Below are 12,378 nucleotides of genomic sequence, written 5' to 3'. Positions count from 1 at the left end.
ATCTTGTTACAGCGACGAATCAGAGAAAGTTTAGTGTTGACAAAACTTAACAACAAAATGTAATATAATTAATTTTTTTATTTAATGTTTTCTATGAACGGCGGTCGGCGGTGAATGAATGTGAATACAAAATGTATTTAAATTAAATTAAAATAAATATGTGAAATTAAATGTGATTTATAATGAGAAAAACTCAGCAAAGAATCACATCTGATTAGTGTTAGTAATTATTAGTTAAGTAAGTATAATGTAATTTTTATATAGAAATCTCAAAACTGATTTATATTAAAATGTAGACTTGCTATATAAAATACCTTTTTAAATAGAGTTGTATTCGTTACTTCTATAAAAAAGTTTACTGCACAATAAAATTATTTTTATTTATATATAAATTATTATTTTAATCGTTGAATATAATATTGAAATAAATGTTTGGAAATAAAAGTTGATTCTATGTTCAACTTTGAGTTACAAATTTAAATTGGGCAACTTTTCTTGCCTTTATTGAAAGTTCTGTATAATTTATTACTGTAAAATTAAAAACTTGTTGCTAAAAATGTTCGTTTATTTAGCTGCTACTTTTCTTTGGTTCCACTGTGGCTGTGTTGAGCACCTGGCTAGGGAAGGAGATGGAGGAGCATTCTGAGAGTTTGTCACATGCAAACAACGACAATAACATGCTGTCTGCCTGTGGATGGGGATGTTGTTGCTTCTGCTGCTGCTGCCATGTGGAGGGAGTTTAGTCTGGGTGGGATTGGGCTTGGCAATTGCCTGTCGCCTAGTGGCAGCCGTCAGCCATCAGCCGTCGTGGCCAAAAAGCGTCATCGTCAGCTTGTCGTTCTGGTCGTTGGCAAATGTTGGAAAAACAAATTTTTATACGTGTTTTTTTGGCTCGAGGTTTATATTTGTGTTTTATTTTTCACAGCGCTGCAAAATATGCGTTGCCCTCTCTGTAAAGTGTGTGTGTGTGTGTGTGTGCGTGTGTAGGACTGTTTAAGGGGGGCGGGGTCTGCGGCTGATAGTGCGGCTGTTGAGCGACGAATGTCGTTTGGCATGCTCTGAGATATTCCGAGATATTAGTCATAAAAACGAGCACACAAATATATAAATTCATTTGAGCGTGCAGCCCCCAACAGCAGCATCCCAACCACACCACCCCTCTTCGTCCGCTACTCCCACACTCCCATGCAGTTATGAAGATGGCCGCCAGGTCGTGCCGTTTTTATACGAGCAACAGCGTCCGCAGCATCCATGAAACTGGAAACCTAATTTTCTAGGGTAATCCAAGGCTTTTGGCGTTGGCTCTGGCTCTGGCTCACCCGCGCGTTGGGGCAGGAGTGCTTGCAAGCATAAATTATGCAGATCCTGTAAACGTGCTTAGATGACATTTTCCCGTGCTGTCTGCCATAAAGGTAAAAACTCACACACGCGTGCTTACATCACATATACATCACATATGTGAGTGACATGTGTATGTGTGTGCGAGAGTAGGGATGCTGCGCTTGTACGCATTTGTTACATGGCCAGGAGCTAAGAGCCAATTGCATATAAAGTTTTTGGCAAGCCAGAGCTGCAGATCCTGCTACAAAATTGTGCCCGCCTCGTTTATATGCGCTAGTCAGCGTGTCCAGCTATTTGGCTTATCCTTGATGAAACTAATCCCAACTTTGCCATTTTTATATGCGCGCTCTATATGTGTGTGTGTGTGTGTGGGTGTGCAGCACACAAAAAACTTTTGGCCAATCTTTTTACGACTTCATTTGCCAGTTGGCAGTTGACAGTCCTCGGGCGGAGCCAGAGGGGCGGCATGAAAAGTAATAAGTCACCGAGTCGTAGTCACGCCACATCCTTGGAGCCACATCCTAAGCCAGCGCATACCCACCCGCAATCTTTGCTTGCTGCGCCCTATGACCTTTCGGCTGCACTAAGCAACAGCATAAAAGATTCCAGCGCATGTTATACGAAAATAACTTGCGTATTAAAATGTAAATTAGCCTGATGTAATATATTTCAAGATAACAACGTTTTATAAACTGACAAGTAATACGGAATTATGTTGTCCAGTGTTGGGAGGAGCCGTTGGAGCTGCAGCTGCAGCTGAAAATGATTTCATTGGCGTCCCACCTTAATTCAACTAAACTTTTTTATATGCGCTTAGCCAGCTGGCGCCGCTGGCAACCAACTCAACCACCCAACCACCCAGTCACCCAACCACCCCTTTTGTCTAGCAACTACAGTTGCAATTTTGCGTTGCTTGCATTTCAGGTTTTGTAGCCATGACAAGGACGAGGCAAGAGCAGCAATCGTAAAAAGCAAAGATCGCTGTCCGCGCTGTTGGTGCCAAGAAAAATGTTGCTACGTTTCGCGTTATTGGGCAAAGCCATTGCCGCTGCCGTTGCAAGTGCCAAAGGAAGCGTGGCGAACGAAATAACCGAACTCAAGTTGCTTGCACTGAAAGAAATAAACGCATGCGATCGATTTAAATAATTTATATGATCTGCTGCTGTGGTCTGGGGTCAGCCAAGAGCGTTTGCATTGCTACTAAATCACTCGGAAATGCTGAGAGATTGAGAGATTGGGCGGGTGAGCCCAAGATTGCTTTAATTGCTGCTCCCTGGGTATGCCGCAGCACTTGAAACTTTAACAATTTCGGCTCGGTGTATTTACATGCGAGCAGTATGTGGCGCTCGTATCGTAAACTTTCTTATGCGGGTTTCTAGTTCTTGGCGCGGCATCAAGAATCCTTCGAGATGCTACAACAATACTAACAAAAGTTCAAAACTATTTGAATCTCAACGTCAGTTTGGCAATAAAACCCACAGCAGCAGCATCAGCAGCAGCAGCAGAAGATGGAGCACAATGTTATGGCCTCAAGTATGTCAGGACTGAAGAGAGAGAGAGAGCGAGAGACGCTGTTCATAGTCAGTTCGTAATTAAGCCTCATACAGCCTGTTTTGCTATAGAGAAAGGGGCGTGGTGAGGGGGGTAGCACCAGCAGCAGCTGCCATTCATTTAAATCGAATGTGTTTCTGCATAAATTGAAATGCGACAAGATATAAAGAGAAAATGCGAAAATCTTGCCAAGAATTCAAGCAAACGAATTCGTTTTCTAATTGAACTGTCCCTGGACTGTGGCTATGGCCATAAAAAGCGTTGCCCCCATGTTGTTATTGGCCACACAAACATTTGCTCTGCTCCCCTCTCCCACCATCTCACTTGCTCTGCAATGTATTGCAGTAAATAAATTGAAACGAATTCAATTGGCAGCGGAATGTTTACAGGCCAAACACAGCACAACCCAAACAGCAACAACTCCGACACAAGCACAAACAAATAAACAGACAGACGGACAGAGAGACAGACAGACAACACCGACAAGAACAAGCTATTGACAAACGTAAGATAAACAAAGTTCCAGAGTCAGTCAGCCATCCATCAAATGCAGCGCGAGCCGAGCCGAGCCGACTAAGCCAACAACTTCTTCAGTTATCAATGGCCGTCATTGGCGCCCCAGTCACATAGCATATCCTACGGCTTCTGTCCGTCCTTTGCCCAACTGTCATTGGCGTAATAAGCTGTTTGTTTTAACGGCGCATGGACGCTCGACGCATAAACAAAAATAATGACACGGGCAAGGCAGTCACAACCCGCCCAGCTCCAGCTCCAGCTCCAGTCCCGGACACAGCGCAAACAACAAAACATCATAATCGACGACTTCATAAATTCGACTTGCGTATTTATTTATAATAATTTATTTCAATAACAACGCCAACCATTCATCTTCCCTCATGCCTTATTGCCAGACCCAGCCCCAGCCCCTGCCCCAGCCCCATTCCCATTCTTGCCGTTGAGACTTCATCTTACATTTCAAATATTTGTGCGCTGGGACTGCATAAATATATGTATTGTATATATATGTATATATTCGGATATCAATTTATGCGTTTCTGTAATGGGACTATTTGAGTATTTGGGGCCCAGCATAATTTAACATTTTCCGTTGCTGTTCGGAGTGCTCGTCGCTTGTGTGCGGGGAAAGTGTTTTTCATTATGTGGCTCGTCTTGCATTCAAATCGCTTAACAAAGTAGCGGCACTGAGCAAAAGAAAATCCAACAAAAAGCATCGAACACGCTGCTTATGAGCTACATATTTATCGCTGATAATAAATAAGCATCGATTCATTCTTTAAGAAAATACTGCATGAGGGCGCTGAGCTGAGCGCTCCAACTATTTATCAGAGGCTCTGGTTCAAAGGTTCAAAGAGAGCTTTTGAAGTTGGAAATTGTATTTAATATGCTCGCCAAAAGATTTATATCTTGTAAGCCAGACTAATAACAACAAAGTCGCGTTCATGTGAAATGATTCTCCGTAACTTGGGAGACTTTGTGCCCTGCACTTGGTCATGCCCTTTAGTAACGCGAAATGAAAAAAAGAAAAACACAAAATATATCGTGCATACGTAGCCAGGCAGCCATCCAGCAGGTTGAATCAGTTGGCTTGCCCTTTGTCGCCTTTCTTTTTGCCTCTAGACTTAATGCCGCTTCGTGTTTTTGTGCAAGTCATTTACAGAATAGAATTCTTGATTAAATTGGAGTACATTTCGTGCTACGCTCCCCTTTCAACCAGCGCCAGCACCAGCACCAGCTATGGCGGCTTACGACGTCGCTCATTTACGTAGCGCCGTTCAGGTGGGCGGTGGGCGTTGGCAGGGGCATATAAAATGGCAAGCAAAGCAGTTGGCTGAGCTGTGTCGTTTGAAGAATATTTGCTGCATATTCAAGCGAACGGCACCACCCACCCACCAATCCTCCCAGCCCACTGGCTTAACACAATCCAGCAAAAGAACCTTTAGCTACCTGTGAGAGTTTTGTGAGTTTGCTGAAACATGCGAAACTTATTTTGCAAGTTTTATGTCGACGAGCAGCTTTTATTTTTTCCTTGTACACTTTGCTCTTTTTTCAGTTTTTACACATTTTGCGCTTTGGCTCAAATTACAAACACACTGCGAGAAATTCAGCATACTGTATAATTGAAGATTACCCAAGCTACGCGATTCGCTACTCACTTTTGCTGCCAGTGCAGAGCGTGCATAAAATTCCAGGCGAGGAAAACTTAGAAAGCCCGCGCGCGCTCAAGTAAATGAGAAATGCAAAGGGTCGTGGCTCGAGCCGCATTGCATGGCAAAATTCCATCTCCATTTGCCCAGACTGGGGACGACTGCCAAGTCAAGCATAAAATAGTATTCCAAGCCATCCTTGGAGGCGAACATGACGCAAATATTGTTGTCAGTGTTGGAGACTTAACGCATTCGCTCACTTCATGGATTAGTGCCAGGCCTTAAGCCAGCTTATCATCCATCCAGCCACCACAATATGTAAAGTAGCACACAGCTCTATCTGCAGATACAAGACACACAGCCAAGTCGACTCTTTGCACTGAAGTACAAACTGATATTGCCAGCTCGAAGTTGGCTAATGGGTTTTTTGCTTGTTGTTTATTTTTTCGGTTCGAGCGAGTTACGCAGCGGGATTGGCCTCGAATCTCGAGGCAGCCGCCGCGGCACAAAAGATCGTTTGTTATGCTCGCTAATGGGTTTATGCATCCTTTTTAGGTGTTAGACACCCGCTCCAGTTATGGCTGTGGCATGAAATATGAAATTAGCAGTCGAAGGTCAAACAAATTGTTATCAGACTGTGGACGCTGCTCTCGTTTTCATGTGAAACAATTTCATGGGCACGCACAGTGATTACAAAAGCCTTGAAATATGAAATATAATTGCCGTTGCCGCTGCAACTGACAAGCGCTGTAATTCGAACTCTTTCAGAATAGATTGTCCTTGTCGAGATTGCCGTTCGACTGAATTTCTTGTAGCGTACATTAATGCTGAACACGCCCGAGCTCTGAACTCATCACCATAAAACAGCGCACAGTGACAACTAGTTTCTGGAGCAGCAGGGGGAGTTCTCCTCCCCCCACCTCCCCAATACTAAATTGGTGCAATTCAACACGAGCCTAACCCCATCTACCAAGGCTAAGGCAACGTTAATACATAGCAATGAAGCAGAAAATCCTGAAAAAGCTCCATTATAATGTGAGTAGCGTTGGAGCTGGAGCTGGAGGCGGGGTGGGTGACATGCTGAAGATGGGCACAGATTAATGGCCGGCAACTGAGATGCCAACGAAACGGAAAACTAATTTCGTCGTTTCTAACTTAAATGCTAAGACCTAAGAAATGTAGCGAGGTGGAGGTCACGCTACAGTGGATGTTGCTTCAATATTAACTCAAAGTGTTGAGCTGACAATTAAGCAACAATTTAATTATACAAAAATCAAAGTGTGCTCAGCATATTTAGAGCTTTATTGTTTATTTGTATAATATATTTTAGTGTAGTATTTTATTCAACACACCCACTGTACATGGCTTTGAGACTGTGGGCACGTTCAGGGCCGCTGGGCCGTGCATTTGCAGTCGAGATAAACGATTTCCAATAAAAATACGGCATTGCCCGTGTGCCGGGAATTCTACGCCCGCCTCGCCATTGCTATTTGCTATTTTCCCCAGCACGGCGCTTTGTCAGCTCCTATTACTAGCCGCGATGTTATCGGCTTCAATTGTTGCTATGCCAAGCCGCTGCAGCTTCCGGAGGAGTAGCAGGCGTTGGCGCTCGATGGGGCATTAAATTGTATTAAAATGCGAGGCGCACACACGCACCCACGCACTTCCCATACATAGTAAGTATCCCCAGCTCCAGCTCCAGCTCCCAGGCGATTGGAGAGCGCCTTGACTGCGTTGGGGCTGTCTAAACGCTGGCATTTATTTGTAGCCATCACACCGGTCCGGTGTGCTTGCCAAGCAAGTGGGCGGACGGTCGGGGGGCAGGCCCAAATGGCATTTTATTTATTTTTATTGGCAAATGTCAACGAGACGTTTGTTCCTTTTGTTCGTCAGCATCAAAACGCACAGCCTGATCATAGAAATTGTGTTTTTCTTGTTTTTTCTTTTCTTCTCTGTTGTTCCAGCTTTTCCGTTGGGAGTTGCTGTTTGTGCGCCAAATGGAAATCCAATTGAAAGTTTTCATTGTCACGCGTTTTATGACCGTTTTCAACTGAATAGTTGTGCCAATGCTTGAAATTTAATCTTTTGATTTTAATTAAAACTAAATAGGCTTTAGCTTTGTTTAGAGAATACTTATCGTAATAAATGTAGGATAAACTCAAACATATTGATGCTTAGGACTTTTATTCAGAGACGCAAACTAAGAGTTATTAATTTAAACTAATAAGTATTATTTATTATTGTAATTGTTGCGTCATAACCATCAATTTATAACCGTAGTGGTTCTTGCTTTTATTTCTATAAGTTTATCATAGTGAATGCTGTGCTAAGATAAATTACATTGCAGCAAATTAATTTATTTTTATTATAAAATAAAAATAACATTTTTAAAAAATCATTTGCGTTGCTTAAATAATTTATTTTTACCATTTACCCGTAGCTACAAAATGCCGTCGGGAAAAATTGCAATGGCCACCGAAAAATGTTGAAGCAGAGAGCGCCAGCAGAATGAGAGCGCCGACGCTAAGCAATGTGAGAAGAGCACGAACGTTGCTATGGCAACCAGCAATCACAGCGGCAGCCATCTTGAATGCGGGGGAGAGAGAAAGAGCGCGAGCGAGCGAGCAGCCATGTATCAGCCATGCTGCCGTTGAGCTAACGGCAACCGGCACTCACCTGCAGCGACGGCAGTTGTAAAGTTCTGTGACGTTACGTGACTGACGTTGTTGGTGGATGTGCGGCAATTTTCGGCCTGGCCCTGGCCAACAGTTGCCAGTGTCGACCCGTTGAGCGAGTGCGCCTGCGTTCGCCGTCGCGTCGCAGTAGCAGAGTTAGCAGCAGCAGCAGCAGCAGCAGCGGCGTCGTGTACATCGTTGTGGTAAGTAAAGGACAAATATTTAAGGGGGTGGACTATGATCGCTCTAAGTGAGCGAGTGAGAAGCAGATAGTATAACTAGTCGACACGAGGGTTGTTATCAAATACACAAACCAAACTGTTGTCTTTGCTGTTATTTTGGTTCATGAATTTGAATATTTGCATTCCAATACGAATATTAATTATATTACTAAATAAAAAACAATCCAATTGGATTTCATTAACTTGCCATATTTAAAAAATACATAAAATAAAAGTATACAAAATATTTTTATATTTGCTTAAACCTGTTTTCTTAGCTTGCTTAGCTTGAAATGTTTTTAATTTTGAATGTTGCGCTCTCACTAATACATAGACAACCAGCGTTGCTTGTGTTAGTGAGCATGCTCTTAAGCCGTAGCTGTGTCATTGTGTGCGTGAGCACTCTCTTAGCAGTGGCTCTCTTCGAGCGTCGCTTTGCATATGTATTGGTGAGTTGTTCTCTTTATGGGCTCTCTCCCGCTCTTAAATTGCACCTGTTCTGTTTCAATCTCTTAAGTCTTGTTCTTTATTTTTTCTTGATGTTGCTTTTCCAACTGCTGCTGCTGCTGCTGCCATTTGCTTATTGGACGCAGTGTGTCTCTGTCTGCCATTGCGCTCAAACCATATGCACCCCCCACCCCTCGCTGGTCGTGAGCAAAATGCAGCTGCTATGCCATTGGGAATGCGGCGCAGCTTGAAATCTTGTTAGAATTTATTAGAATCTGAAAGTCCTGCGCAAGTTTCTGAGCTTTTTGGGTTGAATGCAATTTCCTTTTTTTACGAGTCGCTCGCATTCATTGCATTCTTTCTGCAGTTCGCTTTGCCTCTGCCTTTGCCTGCATAACTTTTTCGCCTTGGCCTTTGCGGCACTCTCGTGGGATTTTTGTTGGCAAATATAATGCGCTTGGCGCTTTGCCTCCCCCAGCTTGGCAACAAAGTTGTTGCCGCCTGCCAATGCAATTCCTGCAACTTGCAACTGACTGCAATGTGCCCAATATAGCTCAACAACAATGGCAACGCCAACGCTGCTGGCAATGCTGATAAGAATGATTGGCGCAATTGCAACTACAGCAGCAGCAACACCAACAGCAACAGCAACAATAGTTATGTATACGGGTGGAAGACAGCAGCCTGAATATGAATTAACGCTAGTTGGCTGAATCTAATTGGATTTTTCGTAGGGTTTGTGTCACAGCTAAGATTCTTTTTTGAAATGAAAGAACTCAGCAGCAAGAAACTCTGCTCATTATTCTGAGCTGCCATCTTTCAGCTGAGTCTCTAATGCATTCCATGGACGCGCCCCTTCACTTGTCAAGCAACACCATTTAACATACTAGAGCTGTTGTCAGGTTAATACAGCTCGAGCTCGAATGTTTATCACACGTTTTGTTATTGAACTCATTCATACACCAAACCAAAATAAACAGTTTACATTTGTTGTTTACCTTGCATATTTAAATATCTCAGGCATGGCCTGGGGGTGTGTTTACATTTGTTTATATTTTATTTGCCATTTGCCATAATTATGCGCGCTCTCGCTCGCACACAGCATTTGACACTTACATACGACATCAAGTGAAAATTGTCATTGGCCATAAAATGAGTTTGAGTTTGCAGAGGGAAAAAATTAAGTAGGTGCAAAGGGCGATAAATAAACACAAGGCGAACTTAAGACTGAAATCAAACTGTAAACTGGCGCAAAATATTGTGAGTAAAGACATAAATCTCAGCAGCGTTAAGCTACCGGTAAGCACAGTGCCAAGACCAAGACGCAAGAGGCGTTGGGGGCATCACTTGCTGTTGCTGCTGCTGCTGTTGTTGTTGTTGTTACAGACTGGCAGAACGGACGTCATAATCGTTTCAGTGACAAAGCATAAAATTTGAGTTTTACGATTTAACTGGGCTATAAAGCAACCAATTAGTGTCAGTGGCAAAGACGAAGACGAAGACGAAGACTTCGACTTCCACTCAGACTCAGACGCTGCTCCAAACCAGCGATCATTGGGCCCACATGGCTATGGGCAGTGAGGAGACGGCTGCTTAGACCGAGTTGACTTGGCTACGACTGATTGAATGCTTGGGAACACCCGCGTGAATGAGAAATGCATTTAATTGTTTTATGACAATTTTGACAGCTCATTAAAAGTATTGAGTCAGCCCAGACTGAATTCCAGTAGCTGTAAATTCATTCTGGGCCGCTCGTCTGCATGCCATGGGCCATGGCATTGCGTTTTCCGTGCAAGTGACTTTTTAAGGAGCTGCCTAATATACACGCAACCAGCCAAGCAATCCCAGTCCCAGTCCCAGTCCCAGTCCAAGCGAGAGAGAGAGAGTGGAGAACAGCAGCAACAGTAACTCATAAAAGTGATGACAATTTCGTTTTGGTTTTTTATGACTCAGCGGGCGGGGCTTTGCTTCACTGTACAGGTGCGTCCGGGCTCAAGTTGCAGGCGTGTGATGGGGTGGGGTGCGGTGGGTGGGGCACAACAAATATGTCTCCGGCTGTATTGTTGTATAATTTTTATTGCTGTAAATCACAATGTCAATTGTCGCTTGCTACTTGTCGCTGGTCGTCAATCAGGCACAGGCACAGTGGTACCAAAACCATTTAAATTAACAAAACTCCTTCGGAGTGTTTAGTTTATTTCAAGCTCGCATCAATTAATTGCAATTATTTTTTTGTTGGCTATGAAATTAAATTGCTTGTTGCTGGTTATGCTAAAATTCCCAGTGGCCTTCGATTGCTTTGAAGTGAATCGCAATTGCCACGGCGCACTTGGTAAGGTAACTTCAATTGCATTTGAAATTGATTGAACACGCCGACAGAAGTTGCAATCGCAATCAATTGAAACGCGCCGTGTCTAATTGGCATTGGCATTGGTCTGGTCTGCGTCTGTGGCTGGGACTGGGCATGGGCAGTGATGAGCTTTGGGCTCGCCACATCAAAGTTTATTCGTAAACGTAACTTGCAGCCGAGTGTGTGGCACTGCCACTTGACTTGGCATTTACATATCAAGCAGCCTTTTGCCAAGACCGCCTTCAACTTCAACTCCGTTGCACACTCATAACTCGTAGACTGGCTGTGCGTTGCCGGAATAAATAAAATGGCTTTGCATGCCGCCAAGTGAATGAATGTGCCACAAATTCCAAAACAAACAAACAACTGCCACGGCCATGGCTTGAAGCTTCAGGCTGATAGGCTCCAACAGCTCCAGCTCCAGTCAGCGCAGCTGAAGTAAGTAAACAAAAATGAAGAATGTCCGCTGATTGATATTATCCGGTGTTCCCACACACACACGCACACAAATACACAAATACATTTGCATTCAAACGTTGAGAATGAATTTCCTTTTAGCATTTCCGCTGCTGTCAAACTGTCAGTTTAAGATTAAAAGGCAAAGCAATATCTGTAACTAATATTAATCACCTTTCTGGTTCAATAAGAATTCAATTCAAGCAAGACATCAATCAATGCTAACTATTTAATTATTTTAATTGCACACACATCAAACATTTATTTTTATTCAAAAGTTTCAAGTTCTTCGTATGCTATGGCACATTTGCTTTGAATGCTATACCGCATTTCCTTTGAAGTTTATTTTCCATTGAAAATTGGCAAAAACAAAAAGTTTTTACAATGCAACTAGCAAGAAAAATAAAAATATTTAATTTTGTAAAAAGCTTTAGAAGTTTTGCTTGCCTGCAGTTTGCTCTGCGCTTGCTCGAATAAAATTAAATAACAAGCAAAAGAAAAGACAAACTTGAAATATATAATACACACATACATATACATATATACTTTCGTAGCTGTATCTTGCTAGAAACGATTCTAGTTTCCATTTCTGACTGTGCTTTTCACAAAAATGTTTTTTGTCTTTTCTTTTTCGTTGATTTGGTTTGAGTTTCCATTTCGCTCGAAGCTATCAGTCAACATTCCATTATCATCATGGGCATGTTTCCATTCTTGTTGTTGCTGCCATTTGTGCCAATTTTTTGTATTTGTATTTGGTATTTTACTTTTATTTTTACTCAGCTGTGTGCGTTGTCTCTGCCACCAGCACCCACCATCCACTCCCACTCCGCAGGCGGCACGTACAGACTTTTCCGCACGCACACAGATACATATATTTGTTGTATATCTATGTGTGTGCACCTTTAACTATATATATATATATCTGGTATATAGACTCTGAGTTGTGTACAAAAAGTTTTCATTCATTCTTGGCTCGTACTCGACTCGTTCGCATTTTGTCGTTTCGCATCATAATTTTGCACAAAACGACAAAAGCCAACAGCATTGAAAATCACGTTCCTCAGATTCCGCTCTGGCCATAGAAAGAACAAGCGATTGCAGCCTCCAGTTTGAGCATCCAGCCAGCCACCCAAAGCACCACCCAAACACACTCAGCTCGACTTACACATAGT

At 42.9% G+C, this 12,378-nt stretch overlaps 1 long non-coding RNA gene across 2 annotated transcripts in view; it reads left to right on the top strand.

Annotated features, from left to right (window-relative positions):
• Window positions 1-12,378, top strand: part of LOC108604810 — a 44,186-nt gene that overhangs the window by 13,122 nt on the left and 18,686 nt on the right. For both annotated transcript variants that reach the window (XR_001915362.1, XR_001915361.1), the window contains exon 2: window positions 7,498-7,935. This is a non-coding gene — a long non-coding RNA (uncharacterized LOC108604810). The remainder of the gene's footprint in view (window positions 1-7,497; window positions 7,936-12,378) is intronic.

The sequence above is a fragment of the Drosophila busckii genome, chromosome 3R, assembly GCF_011750605.1.
Source record: "Drosophila busckii strain San Diego stock center, stock number 13000-0081.31 chromosome 3R, ASM1175060v1, whole genome shotgun sequence".
Taxonomy (NCBI): domain Eukaryota; kingdom Metazoa; phylum Arthropoda; class Insecta; order Diptera; family Drosophilidae; genus Drosophila; species Drosophila busckii.
This window is presented reverse-complemented; position numbering and strand designations above follow the sequence as displayed.